Raw genomic sequence first — 17,533 nt, 5'->3', positions numbered from 1 at the left:
CACGTTGGATGAATCACACAAGATTTTATTAGAAAAACACTTCTTATTAGAATCATATATATACATGCCAGCTGCCCTCACACATCTATTTGAAGGGTTTTTTAACACTGGCATTTTGATTTCAAGGCACTTCTGGAACACTTCTTTGCTGAGTATTGGGAGGATGACACATGGTGGTGTCTTAACCATTAAGCAGACATTTGGCTTTAATTGATCTGCAGATTACACTGTCTTTTAAAAGCGGGGTAGTTGGTGTTTATTCAATTACACAAACGCAGCTCCTCAGCAACGTTTAACAAAGAACACATACTACTGAGACATTTCCCACAACATACTGTGGCCTCAAAATCCCATTGGTTTGCTATAGAATAAACAGTCAGGAATTCCGGGAAATTAAAAAACAAAAACCACATGGACGGTAGGAGAAAATTAAATTAGTGACCCTAGGTAGAAACAAGTAAGATTTTCAGGCATCCACTCTGTTTCCAATCTTATTTATTCCTTTTCTGGTATTAATCAACCTCTTAGATTTCCCTTCGGATCTGGATTTTTCCATTACAAAATGAAGGCTATTGTAGAATGACAACCTCAATATAGTATAGGTTGTATATTCTTCTGAATAATGCATGCAGAAATTGATATATATTTGTAAAGTCTACATATGTGTCAAAAAGATAAGTATAGACAGATAAAAGTGTATGTCTCTGTATTTAGAGAGGAAGTGAGATGCTGGCAAACTGGTACATCAGTTCATCATGAGATGCTCTGTGTATAGAAAAAAAACAAACCAAATGATTTATTGCTGGTTACAGATCCTATTTCACATAATAGACCATGAAATAGAAGAAAGGAGGAACTCTGACTAAGAGCCAGGCATAGGAGTCAGGATGTTTTGTCACTCTGGACAAATCAAATTTGCTTGTATTCCAAAAAACAGAGCAAATAATTCCAGCTTATTCAAGGTTCTCTGAATCTAACTGGTCAGGAACCCCTGGCAGGAAAACATTAAATGTACCTTAATGAGGATAATGATTGAACAGCTCTTTATTTCAGTGGATTTAAGCACGGTCTCTCCTAACAAGGATCAGTACTGTGAATCACAACTTGGGCACTACATTTTGGTCTGGAAGGATGCTGGTTGCAACATTTTAAAAAGAGGGGCAGATGCTCAACACATATTGAACATCAGACCTCTTTCAGGTGTCTCCAACTGACAGAGCAAAAGGTAGGACAATAAAACTGGACCTTTTGGAAAAAAATCTTGTCTTTTTGTAGCAAACAAGTTATACTCATAATTTGTTGCTTTGATAGGTTGAAGTTCACAATGTTGTTCCTAAATTTTCTGGCTCTGACATACGCAAGCACATGTTTAAGCCTCAGTTTGTGACTTGGTCTGCCCAGGCAGACCTTTCTGTTCCTGAGAACTACTGGTTCATTTGGCTGTATGAAGGGGGGAGGCTGCCAGCAAGGAGGAGAATCAGCCTTCACCTAAGTTGAAGATGTAAACTACCATCACCTTCAAGGTAAAGAGGTTTTCCATCTTCAAATGTTTTCCTTGTCCATCTCCAGATGTTTTAATCTCTCTGATCTGCTGTTGAATGCTGATGATGGTGTTTTAGAGGTGGGCTGTGGGCATTTGACTGTTTTGGAGGTACAACTTGGCTAGTATAATGTATGCCTTTACAGTATTTAAGTGATGCCAGTTTGACTTAAATTTCAAATTGACAAAATTGGCCCCTTACAAAGCTCTGTTTAAACTCTTAGCTTGCCTCATAACTTTTTGTCAATTTGGTCTCTTGTGCAAGTTAAATAAGATTTAGGAGTGTCCAAACAATGATCTGTGCCAGTTTAAATAAGTTGAGGGTTTTTTTATAAAAAATATATATAGCTCAGCTGAGTAAGGTTTTGTTTAGACTTAGGAACATGAACAGTAAAATATGATACTGAATTCATTACCTTATCCCTACTTTCAACATTTCCTGTGCTTCTTTCTATTCATTCATCTAAAATACTGAGTGTACAGGAGTGTATACAGCTCCTGAAACAGTGGGAAACAGATATTCATTCAGCTTCTTGATATGACCAGAATGGATATTTTTGGGATAATAAAGGGATAAAAACCCCACAAAACTGCAAGCAAAAAATAAAATCAACCCCTAAAAATATTGCATTTTTGTGGCATTTTGACCTTAACTGTTAGAAAAGTGTTACTCAAAAATGAAAACTATCCCAAAGTTTACCAAACTTTTTGAAATCTAAAGAAGACTTGATTAAGTTTGATTTTCCCCAAACTCACAGCCTGTCCTGTGTTGATCACAAAAATTGTCTTAATCACCTGCAACATTTCTTATTCTTCCCAAGGATACAGAGGGCAGAAAAAAGACTCTAATGCTAATAAACATTTGAGCCATTTATTTCAATAGTTAGTAATGGCTGTATAACGATTTATAAAAATTGCACATCCTCTGTTTAACTAAGGTTTGCCTGTGATCATCATAATCAGTTCTGCCTGTTTAAAGAAACGCATGCTTGCACAGCTTGAAACATTTAAAACCTTTCAAGTTGGGCTTTGGCACCTCCGATGGTATGTACTGTGCTTATGACAGTTAATCATGTGAACTGAACTTTTTTTCTCTTCCCTTTAAGCTTGGTAGATTTAAGATTATCTTTTTTTTTTTTTCCTCATTATTTCTTCAAAGTTAAATTTCCAGTGCGTGAAACTACTTGACCTGGAAAATAAACACAGCTCTGCACATAGCACTTTGGGACAGCAAAAGAAATCCGACCCATGTAACTAACAAAAGAGACACATAAAACACTGAGGGCCTCTTTTTCTATGGTGTTTCAGCAACAATTTTAGGGTACCTAACAGATAGACATGTCTGCAATTGTCCTCAATGTTCAGTACCTTCCATAATGGAGTTTTTGAAATCTGTTCCTTCAGTCTTCAGTGGCCTACAGTTAATTTCCTCAGAGTAATAAAGGCTGACATATATTAGAGCCTTCAGTGAAAACAGCTGATGTTTACTCCCTCTGAGAAAGTCAGGCCCAGCAGACCAGAATCTCTGCTGGTGAAATGTGACTGGGCTGCTCTCACAACAGCAGAAGTGTCTAAATTTACACCTGTGGAGCAGCTCCTACAACTTCAGTAGCTTTGTTGCAGACCCATAGAATCACATAAATAACTACTCAAGGCAAGGCTAATTTCAGTGTCAGATGAGGTTGCTCAGGACCTTGTCCAGCTGAATTTTGAATACCTCTGGGGATGGAGATTTCACAGCTCCTCTGGGCACCTCTTTCAGTGCTGCACTACCCTCTCTGTGATTTTTTTTGTGTGTGATGGCCATCCAGAATTTTGTTTCCTATGACTTGGGACTATTGCCTCTTCTTCTGTTGCTGTGCACCTTGAGAAGAGTCTGTCTGTCTCTCTTCCATGATCATCCTTTCATAAGGGGGTAGAAGGCAGGAGTTAAATCGCCCACTGAGTCTCTTTTTTTTTTTCCAGGGTGAACAAACCTGAGCCCATTGGTTTCTCCTTTTTCTTCATATGCTCCAGTCTAACCATCTTAGTGGTTCCCCATTGCACTCCAGTTTGTCAGTGTCTTACTTTAATGGAGGAAGGGACAAAATTAGACATGGTACTCCAAATACACCTTCAAGAAAGTCAGAGGGGAATGATTAGCAAAAATAAATTCACTTTGTGCTATGATACTTTTGAAATTATGTTGCCTGGCATGGGATATTTGACTGATGTTCTCGAACAACTCTAGATATCCTGCCTCAATGCTAGAAAACGTGGAAGAGATGCCAAATCTAGCAGTACCGATAAACCCTGTATCCCATATTTGAGCAAGTTGGATCTGATACATGGAAACAGATCTTCTGAAAGGCAAAGGACTACCTTATAGCCAATGTTACATTTATGATCAGTATTGCCATTATCAGTTCTTTGAAGATCATGTCAGACCCTCCATTGGTGTTATGCTTTCAAATATCACAGAATCACAGAATGATAGGGATTGGAAGGGACCTCAAAAGATCATCTAGTCCAATCCCCCTGCTAGAGCAGGAACACCCAGGTGAGGTTACACAGGAAGGCGTCCAGGCGGGTTTTGAATGTCTCCAGAGAAGGAGACTCCACAACCTCCCTTGGCAGCCTGTTCCCGTGTCTGTCACCCTCACTGTGAAGAAGTTTCTTCTCATATTTAAGTGGAACCTCCTGTGTTCCACTTTGTATCAGTCAAGGTCTGCCTGGAGTAGATGTGAACTGGGGAGTGACCTCAAGGAAGAAGTTTTCATGAACTCCGAACAATATATTCCTAGTCAGTTCTTCTCAATTACATAAAATAACCATTTCAGGGATGCAGTAGACTTAGTCATATTAAGACATCACAAAGACATTTGCCTTATATTAGTAACATCATAGATCATTATACTATCACTTTAAAGAAGGCTGAAGAATATGACAGAAACTAAAGAACAAATGGGCCCTTTGTAAATGTTTGGTTTTAGTTCACATACAGTTTCTCATTGTGTTTGCAGGACACGATTCCATGAAGTAATTCCAGTTCTATGGAATAGGTAAGTTATGCAAGAGATAACCAGTGATTTAAGCTGCAGCTTAGTTTCTTGACTGGAGCAATCTTCTGTTCCTTAGACTGTCTCAAAATGTACTCATCATTCTGTTTCATAATATAAGCTCCCGCAGAATTTTTGCATCATCAACGTACCTTATTGTGTCAGAGACAAAAAAAAATATTATAATGGAATACAGAAATCACTGGTTTTCCTTTAAAAAAGCCACTTACTTTAAAAACAAAACAAAACAAAACCCCAAACCAAAATAACAGAACAAAACCAAACAAACAGAACAAACAAACAAAATGTCTGTCCCACTTTCTAGACATGAGGCTCTAGTACAAAGATGTAGCTGCACAGGATGGAATAGATTTCCCCTCTTTACCTGTAGACATTGAGTGATTACATAAAAGCAGATTCTTATACTTCTCTCTTCTTGGCGGCACAATTCTCTTTATGCTCTTATGGTGTTTTGTCTGAGTTTTGTACCATTTTTTCTCTCTTTTTTGAATAGTACTTCGTCAGGGGTCTGAGTTTGATAGGCACTTCCAATTACCACGTCAATGCAAATGCTATTGTGAACATACCTGGGTGTTGCTAATACATGATTACATCATATATTTGTGAAGTATTTCAGTGTTTTAACAGAGAAGGCAAGTTAGAAATGCTGAGCTTGTACATTGTGGTGGTCAGGAAAATTATTGCCTCTAACACCATTCTGCTTGTATTGGGCATATCTGACATTTCAAAACAGGATCAAAAGGTAACGTTGATTATATACTTATTTATAGTTATTCTTGGTCTCATGCAGGATCTTCAAAGATTAAGTTGAAGTCATCTGTGTATTTAGGGTTTGTCACTGCATTTTTATGTGGAGAAAATGTTATTTTTCTCACTTTATGTTGGAGTAGTAAATAGGGATGACAAATAGCTTTTCTTTGCCTGGGAGGGTTTTACATTTTACACTAATGGTTACTGACAGTGTTCAAACACATTAGTTATACTGAATTTCTGTCCATATTTATGCTTTACAGTACAACTCACAATGCTGCCATTTTGGCTATAAGCTGTAAGAGTAGACAGGAAAGGCAGCAAGCTCATGTTTTTAAAATTAAAAGAAAGTACCAGGCTCCTGATAAGGTAATTTTGGCGAATTAAAGTTCTTTCAATTCTAATTGTCCTGAAAGCATCAGTAGTCACATTTTCCTTTATCACTTTAAGCCTACATGGGTTTGGGAGTTTTGTTCTGCATGTGATATTAAAATAGAAGATTTTATATATTATAGAGACATAATATGTGTTGTATGAATGTTAATGAGATGCTTGGAGTTACAATAGAAGCAACTCAGTCAAGTTCATGGGTTGATGTGCATAAGAGGGCCACACTGCAGCAAAATGTTTATGTCACCAAAATAATGATTGATTGCAATCAGATTTGTTTTAGCCCTTTCTGATGGTGAGCCATGTTTCCAGATGATCAGAATAATGTTTTTGGCAGCCAAGATTAAGAGCTTGCCAAGGCCCTTACTAGTAATTCAGCAGAAGAGTTATCATAAAGTAGACTTGTCATCTTAGGTGAAATTTTCACTTTACATTCTCCTTTGAAAAATGAAGGAGAGGAGGAAGATCATGACACCTACTTTGCAGTGAGATGTCATGCTGGGTGAGAATTTGGAAAAGAAGCATTGGGTGGGCTTTCAGAAGGGTGCTTACAGAACAGTGACTTGTTTCCCAGGCTGTACACTCTCAGTGGCTAAGCACTATGGCACATCAAGGGCATTTGTGAATTTCTAAAGGAAAAATAATGTGATTTATGGGAATTTATAATGAACTGGATAAAGGAAGATATGTTTCATCTTGTCTCTTCTCAACATCATGATTTTACCTCACTTAGCCTTCAATTTTGGTAAAGATCTCACACAATGTTTCCAAAATAAATCTTTTTAAAGAAGTTTGATGTTTCTTGATAGAAGCTGAAAAACAACAATGAACCATGTACCACACCTTTGCAGTGTTGCCTGGGACCCTGCAACTTTATTTACTACAACATTATTCCATATTATTAACTGTCCCAATGACCTGCTTACAAATAGACCACTGTTGTTCAAGAGAGATTAATGATAGAGCTAACTTGCTGATTTAATAATCTCTGGGACCTAAAAGGGTGTATTTCAGGGAACAAATTTCCCTCTTTAGTTTTGTTTACAGTTTATGTTGTTCACACATATTAAGTAACCTCTAGCAATTTTGGCTGAAAATTTAGTTAAGAGGCTGAACTCATATTTAGTCAGCATTTCTTCATCACACAGACATGCACTGTTCATAACGTAAGTGACATTTGACTCACACTTAACAACCTAATTATTTTCTTGCAAGGATGTGTATTAAACTAGACCCAGAGCTTGAAGTTGCCTATGTACAGCAAAACAAGTCTTCCTTAGTTTTGTGTGGTCAACATTAGCTTATGTTTTGAAGGAAAGTCTTTATTTTACAATGCTTTGCAAACCTATGAACTCAAGAGAGTTCTTAGTTTTTTTTCTGATGCATGCCTGTAAGTAAATAGTGGGCTACCTCCATGCTAGCCAGTGCTGGCTTTGGGATCTGGGCTGGCTTCTGTTGTGAAAAATGGATAACCTTCACTGCTGAAAAAGTCCCACTTATTCCAGGAGGCCAGGGTATGCCCTGTGGTGGCATTGTGGAGCCTTCATTCCTCCCACAGTCTCCCAAAGGGGTCACAGCTAGAGTCTTGGCCAATGTCTGTGATTTTTCAGACAAACAGTGATTCCAGTAGTATCAAGCTAAAAATCGCATGATATATTGTCCAGTACAAAGGTCCTCAAGCCATGTCTTTCTCTTAAGCAGGTTTTTACTAGTAGCTGGAGCCAAGTAATTGGCCAGGTTATCTATTTAGTTTTCAGCCCTCTCCAAATACTCTTCTTGATGATGGGAATTTTCCTAGTGAGTGATGCAGAATCCTTCTGCATGCAAAGATCTATAGCAGGGTTTTGTACCTGAAAAATATTTCAGCCAGGAAATATCCTTAAACATTCTGCTTTTGGCTAAATGTGGTACTAATCCTCAGTTTGGCTACATAGCAATGACAGTTGGCCATTGTTAGGATTTTCTTGGCTAATGTTGCTTCAGAAATAAAGCACACACTAGGGCACATCTGAAAGGAGAAAATTTCAACCCAGGCAAAGTACTTGATATTTTTTGAACATGTTATTGCTAGGCATGATGGATAGGTGTTTGTGTATGAACCAGAATAATCCTTTTCAAGGTCTGGCACATGTCACTCCCATAGTTCACATACATTTTAGATTTAGAGACAACTGGTAATGTGTACAACTGGTTACTCTGTAAGTAGTATTAAATGGATACAAATGTGAACGATGACCCTAAAAGGTGATCTGAGAATCAGGAGGACTGAGGCTGAAGGATTCTGACCTGTTACCTATGGTATGTAAATGGCACCATCTTAAAGCTACCTAGAATGCCAAAGTACTCCTTTCCTATTTACATGGAGTTACCTGTCAAGACATAGAGAACTGCCTGCTGCATTTTAACATGAGGCGTAATGACTCCTCAGCCCTTACCAAATGTTCAGGCTTGTTGGCATGAGTCCTGGGTGCCATTTGCCATCGGCACTTGGCCATCGCAGTTAACCCCTGGGCTCCTCTGCTGCATGGGCTCAGCGCAATTGTACCACCTGCATGTGTGATGGCTTTGCCATGGGTTTGGGAATTCAGCTTTTCCACTGCCTGAGATCCTGACAGAAAGGTCCCTTTCAAGTTTCACAGTGTCCATCCTGAATGTTTTCTCTTTTCCTTGTTTTGTACTTTAATTCTCAGAAGGCTGTCCTGGGAGGAAGGCTTGCAGGTAGATGAGGCTTGACTCAGTCCCTGCTGGTTACTCATGAATTATCCAGATTACTTCCCAGCAGTAGCAGCACTTTGCTACATCTTCTCTTCTCTGATACACTGAGAAAAAGCACCTCATATTATTCCAGAGCTTTCAGACAACAGGATAAGGTAATATTGTTAAAACCATTTTGGATAATGATTCTTTCTTAAACAATTGTTTTAAGATTAAATCTTAGAGGTAAGTCCTGGAGCACACAGCACTGTAGCCTGTCATTTCTGCAAATTCTTTTAATCACCTTTATTTGCTAATGTATACATTATATGTGATATGTAGGCCTGAGTCAATAGTCTGGATTCACACTTAGAAATGTTTGCAATCAGTCCATTACTTTTCAGCCTGTGTCTTACCTAGGGTATAGGGAAGGACTTCATATTTCTTGTAAGCATTAATGTGTGTCATAACATGTACTTACAGAACAAAAATCTAGTTGTGTTAAAAAAAGAACTAGGCTGAAATTATAGATCACCACCCTGCAAACAGTGATATTTCCTACTTTTTTCTACCTGAGCTTTGACCACAACCAAGATTAAATTTCTACATATTTTCATATATAGAAATCCTTATGCAGGTATCTGAAATAAGGATTCTGAGATCCTTAATTAAAAGGCTCTTCTGAAGTGAGGTATTATCATGTTATTTTTTCACTCTGTTGTATCACCTAACATCAGAACTATGTGAATTGTTTCTATCCCCAGAATTCTATACTGGAAGGACTAATAGCAGATAAATAAAAAAGAAAGCAAGCTAAAGTGAATTGCATTACCTACCAACTCCAATTGCATTACCTACCAACTCCAATAGCAATTTTAAAAATCTTTGAAAATGTATCAAAATCTGAAGATGATAATTAAAAGAAATTTTGGCTGCGTGGCACTTGTATATCCTAGAAGTTCTGCAATTTTCATGGAAACTTAAGGTGGCTTAAAGCTAAGATTCAGCCACTGAATTTTCAACCTATGACTAATGCCTAGAGAGAAGCCTAGTCACTCTAAGCTCCATTTCCAGGCAGTACGAAGAGATGTAGGATGGGTTTGGCTGAGTGTAGTTTCATTTCAGATGTGCTTCAGTGTTTTGTAAACGGCCAGCTGGGATACTTGGAACTGAACCCTTCAGTCCTACTGTAATAGGAGTTTAGCCAGAGCGAACACTGCGTCTTAAGACCCTTCTATGTTTTAATCTCATACTTCAGAACACCGGTGTGTCACTAGGTTCTTTAGAAAACAACCAACCAACCAACAACAAACAAACCAGCAATGTCTAAAACATCAGAACTGTCGGAATCTCAGCAGTGATCTGCCATCACATTTATATGTGTGCATCTCTTGTCGAAATACTTCTAATTTCATCTCCATTGCTCATAAGCTCTGGATTGTGTTTATGAAAATATTCCTGGAATATAGTTCCTTATAAAAGTACTTCATGCTAAAGCTGCTTGGAGATCTCTATTCCAAAGATCAGCTTCAGAGGATTTCCAAGCTGCAACCACAAATTGTGTCAGTTGATTTCTGTAAGAAATACAGTACTTCATTATTGCCACAGGGGGTACTGTTGGCTTAATTTTGCATTTGAGTCACTTCTGCTGAAATTATTAAGTTAATGATTTATACTCCTATGGTACAACAATCTCTAGTGTTTAAACTGGTTACTATGTTTTGTTTACTGTTTATAACTACCACAGTTGTTTTAAATGCCACTAAAACTACTCGCCAGCTTGTATGGTTTATTTCTCCCTGCAGGTTTTCATAAACCACTGATTGATACAGGGAAGAAAAAAAAACCTATAGTGATTTATGCTTGAAAAAAAATATCCCAAGAGCTATGAATTAACCACTGTTCTGCTATACAGAAAAAATAACACTCTAGTGACACTGAACAATGGATGTCAAAACCTACTTATTCTAACGCCTGCTTCTGGTTTTATCATAGTGGAAAATTTGAGTGTTTTTTTTGCTTTCTTTTTCTTCGAGTACTATGACTGCATCAGTTTTGGACTATGAGCTCACTAGTTTTTCCCCAGAGTTCCTCCTCACTGTGCCATGTTAAGTACTTGATTCACTTAAACAGACTAATGTTTGCAAAAGTGGAAAAAATGTCCCAGAATTTGCTGCTTGACAGAAGGTTAGCTCATTTTAGCTCCTGGTGCACACAGAAAATTTGGGAGGCTGATCTACAGCTTCACGAAAATCATCTGATAACAAAGCCAGTTAGGTTCTGTGGCACTCTGTTTCTTTGGAGATAAGAAGCACTTATTAGTTTTCACTGGAAAAAACATAGAGCAGTGAGAACATGAGTGGACTGTGTAGGGCAGGATGAGATTTCACCAGTGTGTTAAAGCAGTTGCAAGACAGTGTGACAATGGGCACTTTGATTCACTCTACTGGGTGAAATTATGGTCACAATAAAGCGTAAAAAGTGCTTCTCACATCACATCTTAGACCTCCTTTTCTGCAGTGCTAATGTCCGTTTGGCATTGGTCTCCTTTTACGTGCCCCATGAGCCACCACTTCCACAGTTTCTTGCTGGAGAATTTGTGAGTAAAGCTAGGAATACGAGTTAAATCAGTTTATGGCATTATGTAAAACATACTGGACAATTCTCATAGATATCTAGAATCACAAATTCCACAAACTGGCTCCATCTCCATAGATACACGGGTCAAGCGCACATGTTGCTGATCCACCCTTCAGCCTTCAGTGGTTCAGCCACTGGCCTGGTTCCCAGCAACTTCAGGCTGTTCAGACAGCTAAAAATTGATGGAGTTGATTAGGTGATGCTGTAGGAGCCATCCCAGCAGCATTGCACTACCAGAAACCCTTTACTCCTCAGCACATGGGCTGGGATTTTCGCTCTGTTGAGACCTCTTAAATCTAATACTTATCATCAGACCAGCATCAAATGCTTCTTGCTGTAGGGAGCAATGAGCCTGAGAGTTTCATGAGGAAGAGAGGCGCAATGTAGAAAACCATGCACAAGCATTTTAAGAAGAAAAAGGATTGGACATCATCTCTATATTACAGTATAATGAAACCCAAGGAATTTTAGCTAATAGGGCTCTAATTTTTGGTCCCAGATATCCCAAACGGACGAGTGGCACAGATACTATACACCACGGAACAGATGCATTTGGAGTCCGTCTGACTTGCTACATAAAGCAATACATCCACCTGGTGATCTGCACACACGCTTGCCCAGTGCTGCTGTACATCTGGCAGCCAGAGAACTACCTTTTCTCTGGGCCGACTTATCCAGACAAATGGGAAAAATTATCTTTTACTACCCATAGAACATTTCCAGGCAGAAAGAGAGGATATATTCTGGGAAACGCAAACATTTGGCACCCCCAGCTAGTGACACGACTTGTTACGTGTGGCCTTTCACAAATTCATGCTATGGTTTCATTAGCTGACAACATGCAAGCAAGTTGAAGTCCTAAAAGCCACAACAGAAAAGCCTTGAGCTCTACTCTAAATGCCTGTAGGCTTAAGTTAAGTTTTAGGTATGTTTTCACATGCCTACCGTGATCTTTCTATGTATCCAATCCATCCTACTCAACAAATACGCTGGAGAGAACAAAGGCATTTCATGTGGTGTGGGAGAATTTCTCTGATATAAAGAATACCTGAAGTATGTGAGTGAGAAGAGCATGAATTCACAGAGGAGATGGGGGGTGGCAGAGGAAGGATTGGCTGTCCAGAGCACAGCTTTGAGGAACTGCACCCAATCCTGCAAACTCTTCCTAGGGTGGACTTAGAGAAGATACACGTGTGAGTATTTTCTTCAAGCTTCCTTTGAAATGCAACTATGAACTTTGCCGAAGACATGCTTCAGCAGCTAGTGGTGTGCATGGGTGGTGGTGCCTGGGGTGACCAGAGGGTAGGATACTCTGCCCATCTGTTAGAAGACCTGCAGACCACCAGCCCAAAGTGCCCAGCTCCAAGGTGATTTCGCACACCTTCAGCTGATGTGGGTCACACATGGGCCTTCATGGGAGGTGAAAACTGGCATCCAGTAACAGAAGTCTAAAGGTGCTGCTGTCCAGCCTCTCGTTAGTGAATGCGTGTAATCCTCTTGCTTCAGCAGGCATGTTTTTAAGCTAAATGAGCACCTAGTCAGAGATGAGCTACACCTTTTACACATTTTCAGAGACATTCCTTGTGATTTTTTCCAGATCTGGAATGCTGTATATGTGATATTTCCCTTAATAAAGTATTCAGAAGTTGCTTTCCAAGGAGGTGTATAAACGTGGGAGTCCACCATTCAAGGGAGGTCATGTGTAGAAGATGTGAGAACCTATTGGCAGAATTACCTCACAACTTTATTTTATGTGACTTGGAGCTGTATATTTTTTCCGTCCCATATTATAAAATAACACTAATCTGTGTGTTAATGTGTGGCCTATGAAAGTTGTGTGAAAGGTCTACTTGGCCCTCTGCAAGGAAAAGGCTCATCTTCTCTTATTTAGATGACTCAAAAAGTTCTCGAGGTGGAAATTAACTCATCTAGGAAAGCATCCACAGCAAGAAAAAACATGAAAAATTCCAGGAAAACTTTTTCCATAGTACATTAGGGTACTACAATTGTGGAGACACAAAGGAAAGCGATAAGTCTAAACTACAAGCTATATGGAAACATCTGCCCCCTCACACTTTACACATGAGCATGCACCTCTGAATGGTTTTTAGAGGACTAAGTGAAATATCTCAAACGGATCAAGTAAGAAAGAAGACTCTTCTTTTCATTTTATTTCCTTTAGGGTGTAGGGTGAAACATCGGTAAAAGAATATAAAGGATTATTTATCCCTGTGATGTGAAATCTTAAACTGGGAACCTTGTGTTTCAGGAGTAAAAATGAATATTAAGCACAGAAGAGTTATATCTCAATTACTCTAGAAGGAAGATGATACTTCCTGAAGCACTGAGAGCACCAAAATGTCAGAGGCAAGAGAAGCTGCAAGCTCCTCAGGTCAACTTTGTGCTCCTGAAATAAATGGAAAAAGTAAGTTTTCAGAATTTAATAGTATTTTTTTCATTTTGTTTTAATGCAGCACTGCTGATCAGCCAGAAGAGAACTGTATGAAAAAGCCTCCAGTGAGGTATGAGGATTTTCACCATTTTCACCAAGAAATAAAATTGTGTAGTAAGATGGCAGTATAAAACTGTACATTTTTTATAATTCAAACACACTTTTTTTTTTTTTTTAAAGTATGTTTTAATCCTGGATGTAAAATCTGCCCTATTAGATGAATTATTATTATGTATATATGCCTCCAGCTTTTAACTGTTACAGCTGCAGCCAGTGTTCTTTACGGTTTTTGCTTTATCATGAAATATAAATATTAGTTTTTAAAATATGATTTTAACAGCTTTTATTTAAATAAAGTCATAACATTTTGGTAAGACATTTCCAAAAACCTTCCTGTTAACTCTGGAAACACTCTTTACTGTTGGATTGGATACACCCGATGCTCATGAACTTCATATAAAAATAGGTAACTTAGAGGATCATAAAGACTGGTAAGCTTCTTCCTTTCTATTGGGGACAAAAATCCAAGTCAGAATGTCATTTGCTCAGTACTTTGTATTTTCACTAAAGTTGATGGGAATTGTATTTACTGTCTAGAATTGATTTGATTTAAACATCTATTCAACTCTCGATTCTCTGTTTTGGAGCTGGGATCATTATGCAAGCAGAGAATCAGACCCATCATTTTTGAGGAGAGGAAAGGAAAATATTTTCTACATTTCCTTTTCACTTTTATTCACTACATTAAACTGGCTTTGCCACTTACCAAGCAAGAGGTTCATTGCCCCTCTCTGTATTTCCACTCCCTTTCTGCCCTCCCAGTCCATCTGGCTTAGTTCCTCTGTGTCTTTTTCTTCCCATCCTCAGTTACTGTGTTGTCAGTAAAACCAGTTTTGAAGTAAAAACCTCACACTCCACAAGACTATTCATATATATAGTATTCTGACTTTTTGAGCACATGACTTGCTACATCTCCCTATACTGAACTCTTACTAAAGCCTTCTGTTTCCTTGTCCGTAAGCCAGTTTTAAAGCTTACAATATTTGTACAGTCCTCTTTCTCTCTGTTTTTTAAGTTTTCTGAGAGCTTCATGACACCAGCCATCATACAGAGTTTTACAAGAGGGAAAAGACCCCACAAGGTCATCCTTCCTTCTCACTTGGCTTTTCTGCTATGCCTAATGGAAACCTCTGTGCTTGGGACTGCACCTACTCTTCTGCAGGGGTTTGCATCAGAAGGAAAAGTGTTTATTTTAGTGGACCTTAGGTTGTGCCCCAATATTCATGCAGGGGAAAAAATCATCTCCCATCACAGAGCAGAATGGACTGAAGAGGGAGCTGGGTCCTTGTCCCCTTCTCTTTGCATAATTTCCTTGTGACAGAGTGGGAAGAGGACTGGGAAGAGCAGGAGGTGGAAGGCAGAAGTTCCTACAATCACCCCACAGACAAGGAGTCTGAAGACTTCATACTGAAGCACAAAAAGTGGAGTTCATTTTAACCTCCCTAATAAGAAAGAAAAATTAAATGATACTTCAAGAACAGCGTGACAACTATCAGTAAACAGTTAAAACTTCTGTGTGGAAGAAACCAGGTTACATCAAGTTACCAAATGTTTTCTATAACAATGTATTCCTCTCCTGTGGACAATTAGGAAGACTGTTCTGCATTGGAGGACTAGTGTTGACAGCCCAGAGCAATGGACATTTCACTGAAAAAGTTGCTACTCTCTTCCTCCTGAGATCCAATAAAGTTTTTATGCATTGAGTTTTGCCTTATTTCACTTCCACTGTGATGTTAAGTACAGAATGGTGATATTTATTTATGCTACACTGTTTGCATGAATACGTAACTATAAACAGGTACTTTCTTTTTCAATGGAAACCATGTAACTGATGTTTTCCAGTGACCACTCTCACTGATTTTAAATGATGTACCAAGTGACTTTTAAACAGGGACTTGAGCAATAATTACATGGCATAGCACCAACTTTTAATTCCACGTAAGGTAATCTACAATGCTCAAGCAAATAAATCCTCATTTGCCAAAGGAATGCTAATAGTGCCTTACCAGACTGTAAAAACACTAAGTCAAGTTTTTCCAGCTTGTTCCCCAATGGATGTCTATTTGTGAAAATCATTCTCACCACAGAGCAACTCTTCGTCTTCCATATTCTACACATCTACTGTCCTCAGTGACAATTGTGTGTGATCTCATTTTCAAGTCCAAGTAAAAAGGCTTTATTGTTAAAAAAATAAAATAATCCAGTGACCTAGATGCTGTGCTATACTTTTTAGAGACCTTGGAACTAACCCGAGGAATATCTCTGCTAGAGAGAGTCCTGGAAGTCAAATTTACCAGCCCACTTGTGTAGGATAAGCTGCCATCACAAATCCGGAGTCCACAAGAATTTAATCTCATCTATGAACTAGACTGATCAGTCAAAGCTATCAAAGGTCAAAACTAAATCAGATCATTAATTATTACTGATTTGCAGTGTAAGAAATTGGAAGATCCCTAAATCATTGTCCCACCTGAATTCTGAAGCCCATAGGAGGGTGCTTTCATTTTAAAGTTGGTTTTGCTACTCCGAAATCCTTCAAATTATCAGTTCTAAACTGCTGAGCAACATCCTTCATTTTCCAATGAGAGAAACTAAGATGAATTGGAACTGACATGTTGGAAGGGAAGGAGCAAGAGAAAGGGAGGAAGGGAAGCTGGTTGATTTTTTCATACTACTTTAGCAAAAATTGTGTGTTAATTTGGCTCAGAACAAAAAGTGCAATAAGAGGAAAACAAGGGGGGGTGGGGTGGAAGAGACAATAAATACTGTGTAAATGAATAGATTTTACATTAATAAAATGAAAAAAGAATGGAGCAATTGATCCTGTAACAATTGATGATCTATTAGAAGGATTTATCAGATGCTGCTACTAAATTATATTTTCAAATATTATTCATGGAATATATGGGAAAAGCTACAGAGCTTTAGAGACCGAATGAAAGGATATAAGCATTACAGAGATTTAATTTGTATTACTTTGTGTCGAGTTTTTAAACAGCTTACAGTGATGACAAGACTGGTGCTTGAGGAGAGCTTCAGTTAGTGTTACAGCTGTAATTCATCACAGAAGGGGTTTATTTGATTTTCTTTATCATGCCTTCTTTGAGATTAAGCATCAGAGGCTGGATAGTATTTTCAGAGTGTGAAATCACTGAGGTTGTGTGAGTATAATCTCTTGGTCTTTGTTGGTGGGCGAGTGGGCCAGCACTCTGCTGGATGACAGAATCACAGAATGTTAGGGATTGGAAGGGACCTCGAAATATCATCCAGTCCAATCCCCCTGCCAGAGCAGGAACACCCAAATGAGGTTACACAGGAAGGTGTCCAGGCAGGTTTTGAGAGTCTCTGGAGCAGGGGACTCCACAACCCCCTTGGGCAGCCTGTTCCAGTGCTCTGGCACCCTCACTGTGAAGAAGTTTCTTCTCAAATTTAAGTAGAACCTCCTGTGTTCCAGTTTGTACCCACTGCCCCTTGTCCTATCATTGGTTGTCACTGAGAAGAACCTGGCTCCATTCTCGTGACATATTTATAAACATTAATGAGGTCACCCCTCAGTCTCCTCCAAGCTAAAGAGCCCCAGCTCCCTCAGCCTTTCCTCATAAGGGAGATGTTCCACTCCCTTAATCATCTTTGTTGCCCTGCGCTGGACTCTCTCCAGCAGTTCCCTGTCCTTCTGGAACTGAGGGGCCCAGAACTGGACACAATATTCCAGATGTGGTCTCACCAGGGCAGAGTAGAGGGGAGGAGAACCTCTCTTGATCTACTAATCACCCCCTTCTAATACACTCCAGGATGCCATTGGCCTTCTTGGCCACAATGGCACAGTGCTGGCTCATGGTCATCCTACTGTCCACCAGGACCCCCAGGTCCCTTTCCCCTATGCTGCTCTCTAATAGGTGATTCCCCAATTTATACTGGAACCTGGGCTTGTTCCTGCCCAGGTGCAAG

At 39.0% G+C, this 17,533-nt stretch overlaps 1 long non-coding RNA gene across 2 annotated transcripts; it reads left to right on the top strand.

Annotated features, from left to right (window-relative positions):
* Positions 1-852: 852 nt before the first annotated feature.
* LOC110357036 (uncharacterized) lies at positions 853-16,402 on the top strand. Of its 2 annotated transcripts, XR_002410457.2 has the most exons (5): positions 853-1,225; positions 1,312-1,523; positions 4,543-4,581; positions 8,430-8,609; positions 13,548-16,402. It is a non-coding gene; the product is annotated as an uncharacterized LOC110357036 (long non-coding RNA). The 2 variants fall into 2 exon arrangements; XR_010471620.1 differs by lacking the exon at positions 8,430-8,609.
* Positions 16,403-17,533: the final 1,131 nt, after the last annotated feature.

The sequence above is a fragment of the Columba livia genome, chromosome 3 (genome assembly GCF_036013475.1).
Source record: "Columba livia isolate bColLiv1 breed racing homer chromosome 3, bColLiv1.pat.W.v2, whole genome shotgun sequence".
In the NCBI taxonomy this organism is placed as follows: domain Eukaryota; kingdom Metazoa; phylum Chordata; class Aves; order Columbiformes; family Columbidae; genus Columba; species Columba livia.
Note: the sequence above shows the minus strand (reverse complement) of the source record. Positions and strands in the feature narration are given on the sequence as shown.